We start from the raw sequence: 19397 nt of genomic DNA on the forward strand, positions 1-19397 counted from the left end.
TAACCAACATTAACCAACATAACATAAAGGACACGCTGCTGGGGATGAAGCGAAGGGAAGCCTGAAGTCCAGCTAAAGAGGCGCTTTCCTGCCCGGTATTGTGATCCAAATTGGTTTGGGTTGCGTGAACGGGTCGACTGAGTGGGAAAACTTGGGTTTGCTACGGCTGTGTGGATAACACAAGGAAAGCATGCTCCCAATTCATTCCCGCATGAGGCGCCAAGTTAAAAACTGGGAAGCGTCTGAGGACTTCAATACGTCTGAGTGCGCTCAAATGGAGGTATCTGCCCATGGTGCGGGGTTAATCAAAGTTCCTGCAAGCAAGCAATCAATTAACCAGGAAGGTGGGGCTCCTGGGGGAGAGTTTAGGGATTCACTATTTCCCCTGGATATGGGGTGAAGATCTCCCCATAAGGCGATAATGGGAGAGTCTGTATTGAGTAACTCGATCAAAGAGATGATTACTCTAAATGTGGAGGATTGGGGAGTGGCTAGCACGCTCCCCACTTCAACAGTTGAGTTTGAGCACACAACATCAGTATAAAGAAGATGCTCAAAGGTGGGTGTGACCCAGGAGGAAGCCTCAAAAAAGAGCTCTATGCTGGACTCCACACCTTAGTGCCTTCACAAGATAGGGAAGCACAGGTAATCAACAATGAATTGGAGGAAGAGGGTCCCTCCTCAATGATGGAATCTGTGTGCTGTTCATATCTGGAAGAGGTGTTTAACAGACCAGACTCTCCAGACTATGAGTCCCAGGGGGGAATGGGTCAATCAATCTCTTTGTCTCCTCAGCTGTCTTTGTTGCTGCTTTCTAAGCTAGAGCAGCATCACTTGGCATTGGAAAACAGAATGGCAAAGGATTTTGAATTGCTCAATACGACAAGCTCATTTCAGAGAAGGCTGAGTGCGTTTAATGAACAGACAACATTCTCACTAGGGGGGGTCGAGAGGGCCTGCCTATGTTTTGGAATCCTCAGCCCTAATGAGCCCGACCTCCTGCCGAAAGGAAGGGTCACATTTTACATTCTGTGAGGGAAATCAGGAGGGAGTCAATTATCTACTTCAGTTGGAGCCCACGGATAAGATTTTGCCACAGGCAGTATTATATGATCAAGTGGGGTCGTCATCGTATTCCCCGCAGAAAATAATATTGGATTCCTCGGCTTCAAGTGAATTGCAACTGAATCAGTCTGCGCCTCTGAGCCATTTTTTTCTGAACAGAAAGATACAAGAGACATACAACCATAAAATAAATTGCTGTTTCATCAGTATCTTTACAGAAAGGACAGCATAATGCACTCCCGATACCCCATTTGCCTGTAAAAACACCAATAAGTAAAATATCAAAGCAGAATTTTGTGAAAATATTTTTCTGAAATCTATAACATGTCCAAGTTAAATAAAATCCACGAGCCAAATATTCTTTAATATTCAAATTGGCTATCATCTTTTCACCTCTTTACCTAGATTTAAGGATTTAAGTGCCGCCTTAATATGGTTTTACATAGGCAGAGAAAAAATACCGTATGATGGCTTTATGAAGAGTCCATTCATATTTAGTTAACAACAAAAGGGAGAATGAATCCAAAAAAACGTAGTGATTCTGTATTTAAGCAGATGCAAAAACAAAGTATCTTCAAGTAAACCTCATAGACAATCGGAAGCATTCCTATTTCTATGTGGGGATTATTGGGGCACTAGAAGGTATTTGAAGTAGCTGTCTGAACTATAAATAGCTGCACTACAGGCTTTGGATTTATAGACCTCCAAAAAAAGTTGGAATGTTCTAACCCCCCCCCGTCAATTTATAGATAAGTGAGGTAGTCACCTCGGAGTCTTAGGATGCACTCAATTTTCTTAAACTGGTCTTGTCATGGGACATTGTTAGAAATGCAAATTCCAAGGTAACTGAATGATTCAACTAAGCCAATCTTTTCGTCACTAAAGGTAAACATGATCTTTCAGTTCTTTGCAGCGGTTGCTGACATATCATTGCCATGGTTGTGCTATTGCTGATAGACAGATTTAAGTCTTTTCTATACCTCTCCAATGTTGCAAGCTGTTTATGAATGCAGGTAATTCAAGGTGGGGGTAATTTTACTCACTCTGTGCTAATCATAAAAAATAAGGGGTGAACTATTGCTGCCCTAGGTACTGTTAGAGTTTACTCAAACCTTAAACTGAATTCCATACATTGCATTATGGACCTAGATATGGCGCTGGTCACTTATGGACAGTAAATTGCTTGTTGCCAAATATTATTAAATGAAAACATTAGAGATATCAGTACAAAAAGTGCATTTATTATGAGGTGTGGCCTTTGTTGACACATGTTTCAACACCATTTGTGTCTTTTTCAAAACTGGGCACGTATTCTTGTATTGTCCTAACACTCAGGAGAAGTGTAAACTCAATAAGTGTAAGTACATAAGGGTGAAATCCCCAAATCCTAATGAGCTTGTGGTCCCCGTTTTACGGAGGCATCACAATCCTAATCGCGTTCCACAGTTCACTATTAGGACCGTGATCCCTCCTTAAAACGGGGACCGCAAGCTTATTAGGATTCAGGGATTTCACCCTTATATATTTGTGTGCATCATCATTAGGATATAAATCATCAGGCATCATATTGGGTCACGGGGCATTCCCTCCTTTTTGTTTGTCAATCTCTCTAATCTCTCTAATTACCGCAATAAGATTAAACGCTAAAATGGGATCCCCAATAGGGGAGTTATTAGAATATTCATAGTTTGACCCAAGAATAGCTTTAGCGAAATAAAGGCTAGAAAAATAATGCATCCAATCGACAGTTTTTATTTTAGATGCTAAATATATGGATGTGCCTGATGCAGTTAGTTTAGATTTCAAATTCCCAAATTTCATTATATCTTTATCAGACACAGTGTGCGTAAACATAGTCAATTTTGTATGTATTGCTAATGATTTATTGCACTCAATCAGGGTTTTATAATCAGCCTTTATGGATTTCATCAGGTAAAGGTTTTGAGATGTATCATTCTTTACCTCCTTAATTAATCGGGATTTCATGGCTCTGCATTTGTGATCATACCAGGCACTAATCATTCTATGATCAAGCCTAAGCTTTGGGCAATCTGATAGAAATGTTAGTGATTGTGTTATTGATTTACAGAGATCTTAATGACATTGTTTCACTTTAATAGTTCCATTCTCTACACCAAAAGTCTTGAACACTTCAATTAGACCAGGAATTAAAGGCAATATGGTAGCAAGTTGTAAATCATTCAATTTGATTGTTTTCAGTGGCTTTTGGTTAATAGTCATGCCACTTGGGATGAGTAGCATTTGGTTATCAAGCACATTTATTTTCAAGCAAACTGGTTCCTGGTCTCTCTCAAGTCTTAGGGTTACCTCCAAACTCCTAGCCATATAGCAGCTCGCCACATCATAGAGTATATAGTACCAATGGGACTGGGAGAAACCTCCCAGAAAGTGGCCTTCAGTCAATGGCCGCCCTACAGCCTGCCATTCTAGCTATCAAACTCAATCCCAATAATGTTGTAAATATTTTCATGGCTTTGGTACGACACATAGAGGGGTGAGATATCTCAATATCATGGTTGGTCTAAATTGTATCTCCTTCTCTTGTTACTTCATTACATTCGATTGAGGGCAAACATTGCAGATAAAATTACATCAAATTCCATATCCCACACACGTGAAGATCTATTTTCGGACAAGTTCTGTTCCAGAACTTCAAAGGGTCTGTGATCACGTTTCCCGGTCCTTGTACTAACATACATATTAGATAGGAGAATCAGCATAGCATTTTGAAAAAAAGATCTTTAAACACATCAAATCATGGTAATTTGTAGCCACCTCCTAAAATCTACAGCTAAATGCCAACAAGACCTTTATGGCCAGTCTTCCATTTGGGCCACCCCTCTGCCTCTTCAAAGAAGCAATAGAAAAACACCACTTGTCTGTTGGGCTGAGTGACCAAGTTTAAAGACCAAAATAAAATGACCTTGTCTAGGCCTTTACTCCCATACAAAGCCGCATAAACATACACACACAAATGAGTACTCATGCAAACAAACACACACTCAAAGATACCTTTGCTATCATACTCAGGCATGCACTTTGTGATTGTTCACCAGGTGTTGTCACTTCTCCCCAGGGGGTAGCCCCTTCCGATGAGTCTAGGGAGGTGAGGCTGCTACCCAATAGTCCCCCTAGGGATGGTTTAATGCTGGAGGACCTCATGGAGAGGAACTCTCCACCTAGGGACAAGTACGACCAGCTAGGGTATAGGCCCTCAGTTGACGTTCACACCCCAACATTCTCTGACCCATCCTTCCACCACAAACCTCTTTCTTGAGGATAAACATAAACATATGTACTATTGTAATACGTTCAGTACAGCAAAGGTAGGAAAGACTAGGATGAGTAAGATCACAAAAGATGTGAAAAGAACTGGTCAGGCAAGTACTGGTACAAGGTGGCCCTGTAGAGGCAAGAAGGTACAAATCTAAAAGGATCAAAGGACTTTCCACCAGGGAGGAGCTGGCAACAAAGTGTAGAAAAGGACAAGGGACTAGACAAACTGTCATGCCCAGTCTGGTCAAGCCTGCAGAGTAGCGAGAGACGAGGAAGCTGCCAAAAAAAGAAGCAGTGAAGACCAGAGCTTGGAGGACACAAGCAGAAAGCAGAGAGCGTCTACAGCGGGCAGGACAGCAGCGGATCCAAGGACTGGTGGAAGAAGGGGAAGCAGTGTTGTGATGTCCCGCAGGGGCTGTACCATGTGGTCCCACAATGATGCTGAGACTGCAGGGGGCTGACAGATGCAGAACTGCTGGAAAACCACTGAATCCACTGAAGACTGCAGGAAATAAGGAAGAGACTGGCATCAGTCCATGGAGAACCAGCACCAAGCAAGCAGCACCCAACAGGTAAAAGGAGGCACGTCCAGACCAGACGGCCAAGGGAAGTGAGCAGGAGTCTCAGCTTCCAGCCATCAATGTGGTGGAGCATGAAAGTGGGCCAAGAAGGGTTGGGGACTCTATAACAAATTGCCACCTCATCATTATCCCGAGACTCTTCACTCTGATGGACGACTGAGTGAATCTAACCCAGCTGTAAGGGATTTCAATCCCCCAATTTAGTAACCACTAACTGTGCGCTGCACTGCGCGCCATACTGTAGCATTCTTGGCAACATTTAGTGCAATGAACTTTAGTGTTGTGCCTTGCGCCTAGTCAAACTGCAATAGAAATAAAAGCTCAGTCCCTTAAGGATTGAAGCAAGAGATTTGTACCTTTAAGCTGTTCTCTCTAAACAGTTGTACTGCAAGCTGAAATCCGAAAACCAGATACAAGCCAGCACTTAGTTGGAGTAATTAGTCAGATTGAAAGGCATCTTTTTCTGTTTATCCGCTCTTTGCTTTAGTTTTGCTCACTTACCTTACGTGAAGAAGCACCACGCGCACCTTCAGGCTTCTCTGCCGACGCAGACTCTAGCACTGACACAAGGAACTACCACTGGGAACTACATTTCCCAGAATCCCAAACGTTGCCTTAAGGAAACGTCAGGCGCTTCAGCGCTGGCGCTTCCGCGGCAAAGCCGGTCTATGCCGGTCCACGGCGTCCCACGGCACACAGCTGCCGGATTTCATACACAAGCACTGCCAGCCAAAATTCGGATATGGGCTACCCCAATATCAACGATCTCCTGTCTCAAGCTGTCATTCTACAACAGCAAGGCATGGTCCAGGAATTTCTTAGATACAGACCTGAGCCCCTCGAACAAAAGGTAAGACAGACCAGAAGTATACCACCCAAAGCTGACATACACACTGAAACAATTAATGAGATAGAGGCCAGTAATGCCAATATTAGAATTGCATTACTAAACACCAGGTCAATGACCAAACATGCACAAGAAATTCATGATTACATTATCGATGAGAATTTAGACATTTTATGTGTAACGGAAACATGGTTACAAGAACCTGTTGGACCCACCATTGATATTGCTATTCCACCCGACTATAACATCTACCTTAAAAACAGAGAATCCGGAAAGGGCGGTGGAGTGGCGATCATCGCAAAAAACTCTATTAAGCTCTTTGCCACCCCGATTCAGTGCTTAGGATGTGAAGTCATTCACTTCAAACTGACCCCCACCCAAAATAACTGTATAAACATCATAGCCTTATACATACCTCCATCTTTAACATCAGAATTTAATGATGAAATTGTGAGCATCCTAAATAACCTCAAATCCATCAATACAGAAACCATTTTGATGGGCGACATAAACAGATGGAGAGGAAATCAACATGACCAACAGGCCCTAACCCTAGAAGAGGACCTACAAAATATTGATTTTACCATCATTAATAAAGGCCCTACGGCTATTACAGGGAACCAGCTGGACTGGATTGTCACAAACAGTTCTAAAGTAACCATGCTCGGCACCTATCCATGCATCTGGTCAGATCATTTCAAAATTGAAATTTCCCTGACTCTGAACTTTAAAAAGGAAAAACCATCTAACATACCCAAATCAGTTAGTGACAGGAATTTAAAAAAAATCACGAGTAGCATGCTCTTAGAAGAAATGTTGGAAATCATGAACAACACCAAGGATGAAGACCCTTGTGAATATTTAATAACAACATACAATCAAGGCATGACAAAATTACTAGACCTTCACGCCCCCCTAAAGAACAAGAAAGTCCGACCCAACTCTAACCACCAAAAATGGTTTAATGCAGAAGCAATCGAACTCAAGAAGGACAAAAGGAATCTTGAGAGGAAATGGACTAAAGAACCCTCAGAAACTAATAAAGCAAATTGGAAGAATGCAGACCGCATTTACAAATACAAAATTATAGATTTGAAGAAAAATCACTATAATAACATCATTAGTACGGCGGCAAACTCCACTGGAAAGCTCTTCCAGATCCTAAAATCATTGGACAAACCTACCACTCTTACCCCACCATTCCAGCCAACTGACATGGACTGCGAGAAAGTCCAAACTGCATTTCACAATAAAATTGTCAAAGCTAGAGAAAACATCATAAATTGTCAGACTACAAATTCCTCATTTGACACCAATCTTCTAGAGAATAAGACCAAATCAGAAAACCCCAAATTTCATTTCAGGTCCATCACTCTTGATGAAATGAAAAAAACACTTTCCAGCATGAGATGCACATCATGTTCGGAAAATGTATTATCCCCAAAATTTATTTTGGACAACATAGCTATCTTCGCCTCCTTCTTTACTAGAATGGTTAACGCTTCTTTTAGGGACTTAACAGTACCCAACATCATCAAAACTGTTACGGTCACCCCCCTGCCAAAGAAACCAGACCTTAACCAGCAATACCCAGCCAACCTTAGACCTATAACCAACTGTAATTTTCTGTTGAAAATTTTGGATAAGGTTGCTACAGAACAACTACAAAAATATGTGGATGAAAATAATTTACTACACCCATAGCAGTCCGGATTCAGATCTAGCCATAGTACAGAATCTGCTCTGTTAGATCTTCAGACAGAAATGCTGTCAATATTAGATAAAGGCAAATCAGGCCTACTGATGTTGTTGGACCTCTCGGCAGCATTTGATTTGCTGGACCACACAAAACTCTGAGAAGCCCTGGAAAAATCAGGTAATTGCTCATCAGGGGCAACCGAATGGATAGCTTCATTCCTTCAAAACAGGCAATCGAGGATTGTCTGGGGAAATAAAACATCTAATACTAAACCGGTAGACTGTGGCGTCCCACAAGGAGCCAGTTTCTCCCCACTTCTTTTTAACCTTTACATGCACTGCCTCTGTACCATGCTCTCCCAAATGGGTATATTCTTTACTAAGTTTGCTGATGATACCCAGCTGGTCTTAGAACTTAGTGGGGATTACGACAAGGACAGTGACATGCTCTCATCTTTATATAACATCATAGAATGCTGAATGAAAGCAAATTGGATGTGTCTAAATGGCTCTAAAACCGAGCTCATGATATTCGGTTCCACACAGGCCAGAAGAAAATTGAGTCCACTCTACTCCTCATTTTCCATTAAAAACACCCAAATACTGATCTCTGAAAAAGTGAAGACCTTAGGAGTATACCTTCAAGCTTCATTAGGTGCTGAAGCCCACACAGCTTACCTAAAGAAAAACTGTCAATATCACCAGATATTACTAAAAAAAATCAGACCTTTATTAGACCAAAAGAATAGCACGACCATCGCTAGGGCCACAATACTATCCAGATTGGATTATGGTAATGCCCTACTTCTAGGAGCAAACAGCAACTGCATGAAGAAATGTCAAGTGATTCAAAATAACGCCATCAGGACCATCACAGGAAGAACTTGGAGGGAACACATTACTGGCGAAAGGAAGGCCCTCCACTGGTTGGCTATGAAAGAAAGAATCACGTTTAAATCTCTCACGATGGTTCACCGTTGCCTATACGGTAATGCGCCAGCCAACCTTAAGAAACATTTCAACTGGTATGCCCCAACTAGGCGGCTCAGATCCTCTAATACAGGCCAACTACAAACATACACAACAAAAAAGCAGCATGGACTTGGAAAAGCCTTTCCGACTCTAAGTATAAAAAAATGGAACAAACTTCCCACCTCACTGAAGCTCGAGTCCAACTACATTTCATTCCGTAAAAAATTGAAAACATTACTTTTCAATTAACTCCGCGGAACAGGCTAAATCTCTTTGAGGAAATCGGTCAATCTACTTGTGTCCTGTTTATCACTATTCGTTGTCCTGTCTTCTTGTCAGCGCTCTGATGCCCGTGGGCTTTCAGCGCTTTACAAATAAATAAATAAATACATAAAATAATCAGGCACACCCAGGTCTCGCCTAGCAATGTAATGCACAAATGAAACCCTTATTTTAGTTACGTTCAATATTCTGAATGATATACCACTCATATCACACCCTTCTCAAAATACACCCCCAGGTCACACTGAACCAGGAATCAGGCTAGTTTGTAAAGGTACATATTTATTTATTTATTTATTTATTCAAATCCCACATAGGTTTACTGTAGAGATATATCTGGGGCAGAAATCACCCAAAGGGTGACAATACAATTCAAAAATAAGCAAAGCAATTGAATTCACTTATAAGAAGGAAGAATAGAAAACACAGGAGAAAAGAACAGTTTGCTTTGCACACAGATAGCGTTTAGGTTAATGCTCCCCCTGCACAATTTTGTTTAAATACAAATGAGCAATCCTACACCAATGTGAGTAATCAGCAGGTATTCAGGAGTAAAAGGCAAAGTCCAAACTTTATAGGCAATCCTCCCTCCCAAACAAGAGTGAAACCTTATTTTGGCAAATGAAAATGGCTTTGTGAAATACTGCAAAAGGTGCAAAAATGCTTAAATGGAGACACGTTCTACAGAAAGCAACACTAATCAGGTCCTAACATACATGAGCTATAATATAAACAACAATACAAACTTCAGATCAGGATGGGATGGAAAAAGCACTTTGAAATGGGGAATTGACACGTGTAAACTTGTGAATTTTGTAAATTCGCGGCAAACTTTTATTATGCGATATTGAAGAAAAACATGTCAAATACACTGTTCCGTGATGTGGTTTTTAGTTGTGGATGTAGCTAAGGGTGTTAGGTATCATTGACAGTTGACATTTCGTTTCTATCTTTAAAAGTGAAGGAGTAATAGAGGTTTTCGTGAGAGGCATTTTTGCAAAATAGGCTCGAAAATGAAAACAGAAGTGCGCTTTTGAAAATGACAGATGGGTTTGATTACACTATATTATGACTATGAAAAAGAGAATGCCACATATGGATCTTACAGTCACGTGATCAGCGTAACCCGTCCCGTTGTGGATACTCTACTTCTTCCTGGGATTTACTTTAGTTATTCAGAATCATTTGGGGGTTATGGTTTTGGAACACAGGTGAGACAATCAGCGCAAGAAGGATTCTAACAATACTGGGGTTCTGAATTACAGATGGGATGGGTTTGAGATTGCGATCATAGAATGCAGATATATTATGGGTCACTATTCTTCCTATTAATACTTACAGAAGAAGTTAATAAATGGGACCGTCAGCTCTGGTAAATGAATTTCATCTGGTCTACCAGCAGCAGGGCACCTCTAGCGCGATTGGATCAGCAAGGCGGTTCTGGTCAATTTGGACTGCACCTCAGACTGGATTTGGATGGGCCCCTTCTGGTTACTGGACACCGTAGATAGCAGGATGCAAGTTTTCAGCAGGCAAGCCTTAATGGTAACAAGCCAGGCTGAATCAAAAATCCCTTCAAGTTTGGGATGTTTGCAATTGGGTCAGGCTAGCAATAATTTTGCAATGCTAGAGTCTGGATTCTGCAAAGAAATCTGGATCTTTCAAAGAATTCTGGAGGTTCTGGAAGCAGTCTGTTCTGAAAGCAGTGTGTGTATGTGCAGTGAAACTCCTATATTTATCCATTACACAGTTTATGGCATGGGCAGAACTTCATAACACACCCCCATGGTTGTGAGTGGCTACAGGCATGTTCTTGGTTTTGGTTGGCAGCCTAAACAGAGCTATAATCTTATGACAGGATTTAGGAACTCCCACCTGGATTTTTACCCAAAACATACTTTTGCACAAATGTACATTTCTACCATTATGTACCCTCATAAAATTGGACACATATACATTATATTCGATTGTCAACATTTACCTTCACTCCCCATCTTTGTGAGAGCTGTATTGGGAATTCTATGGATTTTTATCAATTTTACCCATAACACTTTGGATCAATCATTTCTAATCTGATACATCTCTGGGCGCTCATCAGTGGATCATGTACATACAAATGTAAGTTTTGCAACATTGATAGGTTTGTCACAATCAGACATTTTCCATAAAATTGGTTCCTTAAATGGTACCCCAATGTCTTCAAATCACAAGGCTGAAATTAGTTTAATGTATACCAAGTTTCAGATGTATCCCTCTTTAGGTTGCTCAGTTAAAGAGTTTTAAACTTAAATCAAAAATAAGGATTTCACACCAAAGTCCTCCTATGTAACCTCCCCTTTTCAGGCAGCAGCTGTCCAGTCCTTTAAAGTTCACTGAGAAACCTCTTCCACATCCTGCCCCTCCTGGCAGAGGTCAATGCTCAGCCAGTCCTTTGTTCTTTGGTCAACCAGCAGACAAATGTCTAATGCGGCCCCATTGTGGCTTGTTGGCATTATGCGAGAACCATTAACAGCCATTATTAGCCTTCCTGTTCTCAAGGGAGTGTCAAGCGGAGATGTCAGTTTTCCCAGGCCAGGCTGTCAGATCACAATTACATAGTGGATTGACCCCAGACTGTGCTCTTTGACATTAAAGTCTTTTCATTTCAAATACAAAATATAAGCACAGTTTATGAAGGATTTAAACATTTTAACAGAATTAGCCCTTCACAAACATGCTTGAAATAGTGGATTTTGCAATTTTTCAAGAAAAAGACAATGGCCCTCATTACGACCCTGGCGGAATACGAAAAAACGATGGCGGAAATGTAATACCGCCATCGAATACCGCCCGTTGCGATTAAGACCCGTCACCGTAAAGTACGATGCGATCAGCGACACCGTAATGAACGCCAACGCTAACTGCACCAAGTACGCGCATGCGCGCACGCGCGCCGTGCAAAACCGCAATATCCGCCATGGCGCAACGATACGCGAATGCTGACCCCAGCGGACATTCACCTAACGCCATCAAGCATGGCGGAAAGTACCATTCCGCCATGGCGAGAACTACGGCATCGCGAACCAACCGTAATGGCCCTACTGAGTGCCTGTACTCCAATCCCTGGCCACATTGCACAACTTCTCGTAGGCGCAATGCAGTCACACCATGCAACCAGTGAAATGTACAAGTCACCCATGCATGCCAACGAACAAATGCATGCAGGGGCCCCAAGTGCCCTGTGAGTGGCCATCCCCAATTGGCAACACACCATTGCCGTACTGATGCAGCACAGGCATCTGAAGGTGCAAGCACATCAAAATGAACTGAAAATTCCATGACACAAAACAACAACAGTCCCCCATCGCTTGCCACCAGTGTAAACCAACAGTCAAAGCAGTAACCTGAGGGAGACTGCACCAGCCCTGTACATATGGCAGTAGTCAAAACAACCATCAGCATAAGCACGTACCACACAACTGTACCCAGAAGCCGGAACCCAATGCAGAACACCTCACAATACATCGCGCCACAAATCGGAATATGCCACATTACTAGCAAAGAATAACGCTACACGGTTAATATCTGAATATAAATTTAATGCACATCAAAATCACCAAGGCCATACAGCCATTTGAGCATAAACTCACAAATGATCAGCATTACTGTGGGCTGCATCCGCAATAAATGACCAGCTTCCCCATGTGTGACGCCCTGTACCTCCATGGCACAAAGGGGCTACATCCACGTCCAAAAAGGCAACATGGAAGCGCCTAGGACCGCAGGCCCGTCCCATGAAGTAGGCACTAGTCCAGCTGGAAGCTAGGTATGCTGCACCTAGCCACTAGTACTGCGTAAGGGCATGTGGGCCATTGGCGATCGTCCCATAAGATCGTAATGGTGCTCCACTGATTAACTCGAAGCTGCAGGTGTCGACTGTAGAAGCCATCTGCAGGAGTGGCGTACAGATGGCAGCGGCAGAAGGGGAGGAGATACCTGTCACCCAAATGAAAAAAATATAGTATGGGCATCCGAACTTCATATGTATTACTCACTACATTCAATACACCAAACCTACAACCATATGCATGCTAGCCCACTCATAAGGATCAATTGCACCCAAAAATCACTTGCGAATCATTACGACACAAATCGAGGTGAATACACTATTTCAAACGAGTGTCTGTGTGCATGCGCCTGTCAGAACAGGATCCACAGATGGGATCATCAACGTGCATAGACACAAGTGATTGAAGGCGCGTCGAGACAGGGAGGGTTCAACAAGGGCAGACAGACGATGGACCCACTATGGCAGCCTTGCATCACATAGCGCAGGGTAATGGGATACATTCCAAATAGCCATGTACATGGCCGACTCCCAATTAAATTATCTTCCCATGCATCCATTCATCATTCCCTCATCCCGTTATGAAAACGCCTGAATATTCACTCACATAACATTCGAAATTTCCATTGAGTCTGTGCGTAATGCAGCCTTCAAAATCCACTGTGCTCCTGCCCGGATTCCTTGTGTAGTGAAGTCACATGTATTTGGGAACGTCCTGCCTTATCGTCCACTACGCTATAGCGCATCCCATTCAAATCATATCAATCATTGCATTCCCGTCATGGGCCCTGTCCCAAGGACATTCAACAATAGAACGTTACATTTCCAGTCAGACCTGTGGGCGTCTCCACGCCGCTAGTCGAAAACCGAAAGCGCTGTCCTTCGAATTCCTAATTTGCAATATCACGTTGAAAAGGCATCTGTGAACGCTTGGACTCACAAATACATCTATGTAGTGCGGCTGTGTGTGAAAATGGTAACTGCCCTCAATCACTGATGGGACTCCCCGCCGTCGGTGAACGTCGGTACAGTGCTGCATGAGGGTCCACCGTTGATCGAGCACTACATTCCACTAACCCTTCACAAGTCTGCTCGCGAATGCAAATATCGTATGTGCAACAATGGGACCATAGCAGAATTAACATATAAACCAATATTCCACAGCCTTCGGGACTAAGAACATGAATGCAAATGCAAGATGCCATGCGTCGAATTGCAGCGTCGTGTGCGGGACGTGCTCGCACGAAAGGCATTGCAGCTGACACAGGTGGAATGAATCACCACAGGTGAAGGCTATACAGCCTGAAAACACATAAATTGCATACCCAAACCCCTCCCACAACCACACCCACTCCAGAATGCTACCGGCAGGACTAGCGATGTTGGGCCTGGGGGACCTGATTGCACTGCAAGTACTCCAACTTCAAGAAGAAGACGAACGCCAACTACTACAACAACCGGCCGCACAGAGGAGACGCAGGAGGAGGAGGAGGAGGAGGGCAAGGCATGGCCAGCAAGCCCCACCAGCAAAGCCACTACCACCACGCAGGCAGCCCGCAATCCCACGCCTCCGAGCAAATCCGTTCAACCTCAGAGCTGAGCAGATCCACACCCTCTACCGTTTGGACCGGGACACCATAACCGCCATTGTCGACATGACACACGCTGACCTTGTCAGCATGATAGATAGCCCAACCGCCATCCCACCCCTACTGAAGGTGGTGTCTGTACTCCACTTCCTGGCCACAGGCACCTACCAGCACACAGTCGGACAGTTGCATGGCATTTCACAGCCCCTATTCTCACGGACACTATTCCAAGTGCTTGATGCCCTCCTGAAGCACTCAGACGACTACATCACTTTACCACGCTCGGAGCAGGAGCTTACAAACACAAAAGTTGGATTCCATGCACTTGGCGGCATACCGGGTTGCATTGGTGCCATCGACTGCACCCATGTGGAATTGGTTGTCCCACATGCCATGGAGGCCCAGTACCGCAACCGGAAACAATATCATTCTATCAATGTACAAATGGTGTGTGACTCCAACAGGATCTTTACACATTGTTCTGCCCGATTTCCAGGATCAATACATGATTCTATGGTCTTGTGGAACTCCAGAATACCACGCTACATGGAGCGACACGCAGGGCGCCGATCCTGGCTACTCGGTGAGTCTCATTTAATGCATGAGTATGTGGGGTAGGTGATGCGTGAATGACCTGGCAGGAATGGGGGGGGGGTGCGTACGTAGCAATGACATTCCACAAACATCCTTTCTTGTCCACATACAGGTGATTGCGGGTATCCACTGAAGAGATGGCTCCTCACACCAATCCGGAACCCACAGGACCAGCATGAGGAGGACTACAACCATGCCCACTCACGTACCCGTGTGGTCATAGAACAGGCATTCGGCCTACTGAAGGCTCGTTTCCGCTGCCTCAGCAGGTCTGGCGGGGCACTCCTGTACCGCCATGAGAAGGTGGCAAAGATGGTCATGGCATGTGTCATGCTACACAACATGTGCGTACGTAGGAATGTGGCCATGCCCCCCGACGCAGAACTGCTAGCACCTGAAGATGGTCATGATGAGGGTGGGGATGTGGCAGCACCTCAAGGGGTCCGCGAGGCACAGGAGGCCCGTGAATTACATCAGAATCTCATAGATGCATGCTTCTAGCACTCACGCCTGGTGGCTGTTACATGGACACGGGACTTGTGGCACTGTGTGTGTCTGGAACATGCACAATGTGGACTGTACGCCAAGATAGGCCTCGTACACAGAGATCAATGTCCACACATCTCATTGGATGATTGTGAAGAGTTGTATTGCATATGTGAAATGACATTACACACCCAATCGACCCGCCACCCAATGAAGCCCAACACACCCCCTACACCCTCCTACCTCCCCCCAGAACACCAGTGTCCAATGATGCTCATCGTCAGTGGGCAGACGCTATTGCAAGCCCCCTCTCCGGGTATCAGGGGCACCCCTGCCTGTAGAGCGCCGGGTCCTCCCAGATCTACGTTGGGGGCTGCCCTGGACGGAACTTGCAACGGATGATGGCTCTGCCTGCTCACGTCCATGCATGTCCCTAAGGGTTTGTGAGAGCTCAGTGAGCACAAGGCGCACAGCGGCAAGTTCACCACATACGTCTTTGGACGTCGCATGCAGTTCCCCCCTCAGGCTCTCGGTGCTTCTCTCCATTTGTCCCCTCAGGCTCTCGGTACTTCTCTCCATTTGTGCCCTTAGTGTCTCTGTACTACGCTCCATTTCTGCCCTAAGTGTCTCAGTAGATGTTTCAATGGCTGCCTTAGAACCCCCACATTCAGCAGCATGCTCCTTGAGGAGCGTGGCCATTTGCTGCTGTTGCACTATCATCTGCTCGAGGGACTGTTGCCTCTGCTGGGCCATGCCCATTTGCGGTGGTGTCACAGAGGGGCTGGACGCCTCATGTTGCCTTGCAACAGGCCTTGTGGGGGTTAGCCAGTCGTCGTCTTGTGGGTGCCCCTGCGTGGTGTCCTCATGGTGTACGGGATGAAACATACAGGGGGATTGGGACAGGTCATGGATGGATCCTACATCGGCAGCACCGTTTTCTGTGTCGGAGCATGCTGGCATGAAAGCAGTGTCACCTATGGTGCTGCTGCCACCAGAAGCAGTGCCTTCTGTGGCATCCATTGGGGGGACCTGTGGTGCTGCTGTTGTGGACATGCTGGCTGCTGGGGTGCCTGTTGATGTCCCCTCCAGTGTGCTGCCACTCGATTTGTGCTGCTGCCGTGTCTTGATCCGTGCAGCTGATGTGGAGGGTCTTTGGCCGTTGGTCTTGGCCCTCTTTGCAGGTGTGCTGGTAGGGGTGTCCTGAAGCTCGTCGTTGGAATCGGACCCTGTGGTGGAGTAAAGGAGGGCGAGCGTTATTCATGGGTCTGTGGTAATTGTAATGGCAATTGTATCACATGCATTGGGGTGGTACCTGGGGGTGATTTGGGTCAGGGCCTTGGAGGTGGTCTCATTTTTGTGTGCATTGGGGATGCAGTTATTTTGCAGTCTGCAGTTAGGGTGTGCATGCTGCACATGTAGAGTGTGTTTTTTGGATTTTTAAATATTTATTTATTTAATCTGACTTTTAAGGGGCGCTGTCATGGCAATGTATGTGGTCGTTCTCCTGGACATGTGTTTCTAGTGCACTATGGGGACACATGGTACTGCACATGGTTGGTAATTGTGGATTTGGCATAGTTTTATTTGGGCCACCTACCTGATTCTTCTGATGTCTGCACTCCTTTCTCCATCCCTCCGACTCCCTCTATGCTCTCCATTCCAATGGTGGAGGCACAGATTTCTTCCCAGGGGGTCAACTTGATGGGTGATTCCGATCCTCCCCCGGTAGCTGTGGCAATGTTCCGGTTGGCAGAGAGTATGCTCCCGACGCGTATCCGTAGGTCGTCCCATCGCTTTCTGCATTGCTGTGGGTTGCGGGGTGCGGTCCCCACCGCACTTACCCGCTGTGCCACCAGCGCCCATATGGCCTTCTTGTTCGCAAGTGCCGTCCTGGTCATTTGCGTCGAGAAGACGACGGCAGCGTTCTCCTGGAGGGTCTCTGTGAGCACGGTGAGTTCCTCGTGGGAGAAGTGGACCTGCCGCTTGCGGTCGCACGCTTTTTTAGCAACTTTTCCCATATTTATTATTTTAACTGGGGTGGCTAACGGGTTGGGATGTGTCTCAGGGTCGGATTTTTAATGGTTGTGTTGGGATTCTGATTTTATAGGTGTACGGCGTGCTGTTTCCCGTTCCGGCCCCATGTTTTTACTTCCGTTTCCGTATATTTACGGTGACCGTATTTTGCGCTGACCGCTCATTACGGTGACCGCTAATATGGGTGGCGGAATTGCACCTAGGGCGACGTACGACGGCGGTAAGGGGCGTTTTGGGGTCATTTCCGCCATCGCGGACTTTGCACTTCCGCCATGGCGTAATGCTCGTGCCCGATGGGTCAGAATTAGCCGCACTTTCCTCCATCGTGCAGTGGCGGAAACTCTATTTACGCTATGGCGGTCATGTCAGTTGATTTCCGCCAGGGTCGTAATGAGGGCCAATGTATTTAAACTGTGTTTGGCAGCCAATTTCCTTAGGCAGCTGTCAGGCAGTGATGCCTGGATTCCTATGACTGTCTGGAGAATCCATGGTTTCAGCACACTTTCCTTTCCATACTTCTCTAGGAATTTGACAGAATTTTTAAGGGCATTTTCGGATTAGGCCCTTCTGTGGCCTTATTTCAGGTGAGAGATGACAGATGTCAGATGAAAGATGACAGATGACAGATGACAGCAGTGATTCAAGCTTTTACACCACTTTGCCTGTGTATGTGGCAGGGCATGCAGTTGTGAACCATGCGCAATTATGCAGATTTAGTGCGCACAGGGGTTATTGCCTCCATTTTTGGCAGTTTCCTTTCCCCATTGGCAGAAGGGGTGCAGTGTGGCGCAGTGGCGTAGATAAAAATACTCCACATGCCCCCCCGACTCCCACGTGAAATCTGGTTGTGGGGGAGTTGGGGAAGTGGGATTATTTTTCTTTCGGTTCATGTGAAAAATGTTGTTACTTCTCCCATCAGCGATAGATGCTTCACGCTCTCCTTGCTGTTTCTGGTTGGGAGTGTGGAGTGACACTCCGGGCTCTTGGTTCTTTTACCTTTCCGGATCCTGAGGAGTCCTCCTTGGTGATTAGGTGGTTTTATTTCCATTCCTAGAAAACAGAACGTTACATGGTTATGGAAATTTCCCCACTACTACTCCCTGGAGTTGTAGTGGGGCAGATGCATGCATTGAATACAATTTACAATATTCCCCGCCTATGATGAATGCTGGTCTTAACACTCTTTCCTTGTACGTACTCCATGAACATTTAATAATTCTTATATGTCTCCGTATTTTCCTCTTCTGAGTTTCCGGTCGGCTCTTCTATTTGCTGCAACATAGGCCTGGCGTGGCAGCTCTTTAGCTGGCGGAGGGGAATCCACTTGTCTTTCAGCCAGCAAGTTGCCTCTGGGAATGTGAATTCTGAAGGTGAGGCCTGGGATGGTGACCGCTCCTCCATTTCTGAAATTCCATTTCCGACCGTAGCACTAGTGCTGACCGGAAGGCTTTCTTTAGGTTTGCCAGGACCCTGAGATTTACTCTCCAGTTGGGAACGAACTTGGCAATAAGTAGGGTTCAAATTAATCTCTAGTTGGTTGAGAAGGTCACTGCTCATATGAAAGACGGAAGGAACACCTTGCACAACCCAACAAGTATGTACTATGCCTTTGTCATTCCTAGAAATTTTGATCATGCAACTGCTAAGCAGAGGATATTTGGAGCGGGGCGTTTCCAGGCCCCATACCCATTGCTGCACTGACTCTACGGCGGGTAGGGTCTGGTCTTTTGGGAGTTTTTTTTTTATAATACTTCACTGATGAAGCTTTCTTCGCTATTCAAGTCAACTCGGGCGAGGACAAACTCCTTCCCGTCATTTAACCTAATCGGGATGAAGAGCTGCTCACCCTTCTTCAGAATGCCAGCTAAGTTTCGTGCTGGTTTGATATCAATTTTGGCTATGGACGTGGGACTTTCTGATTGTACATTAGTATAAAATTTCAATGTAACCCCTTCCAGGGTGGAATACCACTTGAGACTGGAAGGGAGGCTGATATGCAGAAATGGAGAGGAGTTCTCATCACCAGTTGGTTGTCCCACAGCTATGACGGTGACGTCGGGTATATCATTGTTTTGAAAGAAGAACCTGATTTGGTCCGTTTTTTGTTCAACCATGTGGCAAGTGCC

The sequence above is a fragment of the Ambystoma mexicanum genome, chromosome 5q, assembly GCF_040938575.1.
Source record: "Ambystoma mexicanum isolate Mex_15411 chromosome 5q, UKY_AmexF1_1, whole genome shotgun sequence".
NCBI lineage: Eukaryota > Metazoa > Chordata > Amphibia > Caudata > Ambystomatidae > Ambystoma > Ambystoma mexicanum.